Below are 3,675 nucleotides of genomic sequence, written 5' to 3'. Positions count from 1 at the left end.
ATGTTTGTCCTTCCTGCCCACTTCACTTAGCATCACTGCCATGATTGTCTTCTTTGGGGTTCTTTTTTTGGGGGGGTGGCAAGGCAATGGGGTTAATGACTTGCCCGAGGTCACACAGTGGGTTATGATTCTCTTAACAAAGATTTTGTTTTTCTTTCTCCAGGAGGAGGAAGAGAGGACAAATTTTCATTGATTGAAAAAAATAGAAGAAATCTATTCAACCTACTTCACATTCCTTTCTAACCTTCGCACTCATTACTTGCCTTCCCATAGCTACATACAGGATAGCCAAGCTAGCTTTTTTATTGTGCCTCAGATTGTTGGTTTAGTTGGTCCTTATGTTTCTCCACTCCCCACACACATATCCTGGGTGTCCTCTATTTTCAGCCTTATTATCTATTACTTCTCTTAAAGTACTCTAGATGGTATGGATGTATCAGACCTGTGATTTCTCTGAAAGAGGGAAGTCCCAGATGAGGAAAATCCCTCTACCAATATGTCATCATCTTCTCAGAAACTTATAGTGTTTGAGAATTGTCTAGGATATTGAGAAGTTACATGACTTTCTGTTGATTGTATAGAAGGGAGGTCTCAGAGGTGGGTCTTGACCCCTGCCTTTCTTGCTCAAAGGTTAGTGCTCCATCTCCTCTGCCATACACCTTCTTTGCCCACTTGACTTCCCAACTCACCTGGTCTTCTTGAGTCACAATATCATTCTATCTTCCTACCCTGTCCCTTTGCATAGGATATCCACGAAAGGCATTCCTTCCTTACCTCTCTCTTCACTTCTATCTCCAAGATGTCCTCTGAAATCCTGCCCTATAGTTAAGAAATTTGTTTTAATCTCAAACGTTGACCTTTTTGTTCCTCTATTCTCTTGAACTCACTGAGACCTGGCTCCCTCCAAAGACACTGATTTTCTGCACTGGTTGCATGGTCACTCATGATGATGATGATGACATTTGTCCTTCTTTATTGAAGAAGACCATGACATCAGGGAAGTGATCCATGGCAAGAAAGTGAATTGGATTTGAGTGAGGGGGTGCTGTACTACACCACCAGCCTCACTTTGTCCTCCAGAACCATCTGGGTCCAGTGGCCAGATATGAATCAGAATGACTGGAGATGGCCCTGGATGCAAGGCAATCAGGGTTAAGTGACTTGCTCAAGGTCATACAGCTAGTGTCAAGTTTAAACTCAGGTCCTCATGAGTCCAGGACTGGTGCTCATCACCTAGGACACATATATCTATACATATATGCCTGTACATACACACTCATACCCTCAAGACTCACTAGTCATGGTGGGCTATTAGAACTCTCATTCCTTCCTCTTACTACTTCCAGACTCTCCCTCTATGATCATTGCTCCTCTCCTTTTTTGAACTTTATTCAACCCTTACTCATCATCTAATCAAGATTACTATTAAAACCCAGGACATTTTCTTTCTCTCCTCATTAAGTTCAAGGCCTGGCTCACACCCTCTCCTATCAACTCCTGTCCTCATACTAGGGAATATTCCTTCAAACACTTTAATGTCTTATGACTAATTTCCCATGACTAGTTCTCTCCCGCACTTCAGCTAAATCAGAAATAGTCATACTCTTGATCTTGTCATCATCCACAACATCTGTGTTCATGAATGCTAAACTTCCTGGAGTCAGAAAGGGCTGAGTTCAAATTTGGCCTCAGACATTAGCTGTATGACCTTGGATAAGTCATGTAATCCTGTTTGCCTCAGTTTCCTCAACTGTAAAATGAGGGTAATAATAGTTCTTATCTCTCAAGGTTATGTGAGGAACAAATAAAATCCTGTGCATAGTATCTAGCACATCTTTGCTTGTTTTATCCAATTGTAGCTTTTTTCTTTTACCATTCCATCTTTTGTCTGCCTTATGATTTATTTGACTTATGACTAACACTGTTCTTTATCTTCACCATGACCTCCAGTCTCTCCACTCCTCCATTCTTTTCCAAGCTATCACTTTTCCAAGCTATCACTCCTCCCTACTTCCCCAATTTGACTCCTTGGGAAACCAATTAAATTCTCCACTATCTTTTACTCTCTAATTCCTTTTTCTCTTTTCGCAATCACTGATCATGCTCTGCCAAACCCTATCACTGGATTATTCCCATCATCTGCTCACATTTTTGTACTATTAAATGAAGTTGAAAAAAATTAAGAAACTGTGTTGACTGAGCCTACTACAGATATGTCATATAATCTCAAATGATCCCTTACTTGGCAAGACCATCTCCTATTAGACTCCCTAATCAATTCACTATCCCTCTCACCATGGCAGCTTTTCAAGACCTTTCCATCCCTCCTCAAATTTTCCATAGCTCCTTTTCTTCCACCTTCTTGCCTGAGGACCTTGTCTAATATTTCACTGAAAAAAATCAAGGTCATTTACCAGTTCTCTCTTCTCCCCTCCTCTTTATCATACCTTATTTCCCCCCTATTTCAAATGATGAGGTGATGAGGTAGTCCTTCTCCTTGGCTAGGTAAACTCCTCTATATGCACAAATGATCCATTCCATCCTGTCTTTCTTAGCATATTGTCTCCTCTATCATAACCATTTAATTTTAATGACTCCTTTTCAACTGTTGCCCAGAAATGCACCCGTCTCCCATTCTTTTTTTTTTTTTGCCCAAGGCCACACGGCTAGGTAATTATTAAGTATTTGAGAGCGGATTTGAACCCAGGTACTCCTGACTCCAGGGCTGCTGCTTTATCCACTACACCATCTAGCCGCCCACCCGTCTCCCATTCTTAAACAACCTTTACTTGGTCCATATATCTCTACAAGTCATTTCTCTTCTCTTTTATGGCTAAACACCATGGGAGAATTGTCTATACTATCTGCCTTCATTCCTCTCACTCTCATTCTGACTTCCAATCCCATTAAGTCAACTGAAACATCTCTTCCAAATTTAGTAGTGATCTCTTAATTATCAGATCAAATGGGTTTTTTCCTCTATCCTCATCTTTCTTGACCTCTCTGCAGCTTTTGACCGTATCGATCTCCCTCTTCTTGAAACTCTCTTCTTTAGGTTTTCAACACTTCTGTCTCCTGATTCTCCAATCTGTATGACAAATCTTTCTCAGCCTCCTTTACTAGATGTTCTTTCAGGTTACATTTGATAACCATGTCCCCTTTAGGCTCCTTCTTGAGTCCTCTTGAATTTTCCTTCTATGCTTTTTCCCTTGGTGATCTTAAGGATTCAACTATCTTCTCTCTGCAGATGACATTCATATCCATTCATCCATCCCTAACCATCCTGCTGACCCTCTAGTCTCACATCTCCAATTGCCTATTATACATCTCAAACTAAATGTCTTTAAGGTATTTTAAACTCAACATGATCAAAATTGAATTCATTATCTTTTACCCAAAATACTTCTCTTCCTAACTTCCTGGTTACAACTGAAGGCACTACCATCCTTCAAGTTGCCTAACCTAAAAAAATCTATGGGTCATGGTCAACTCTTCATTCTTTCTCACCCCCTCCTGTCCAATTGGTTGTTAAGTTCATTTTATTCTACCTTCTTAACATCTCATATATGTCTCCTTCCCTTATCTTACATCACCACCATGCTGGTTTAGGTATTTATCAGCTGACACCTGGATCATTGAAATAGCCCTATTGCTATCCCTGTCTCATCTCTCCAT

The sequence above is a fragment of the Macrotis lagotis genome, chromosome 1 (genome assembly GCF_037893015.1).
Source record: "Macrotis lagotis isolate mMagLag1 chromosome 1, bilby.v1.9.chrom.fasta, whole genome shotgun sequence".
NCBI classification, from domain to species: Eukaryota; Metazoa; Chordata; class Mammalia; order Peramelemorphia; family Peramelidae; genus Macrotis; species Macrotis lagotis.
The sequence above is the reverse complement of the archived record's forward strand: the minus strand, read 5'-3'. Positions refer to the sequence as shown.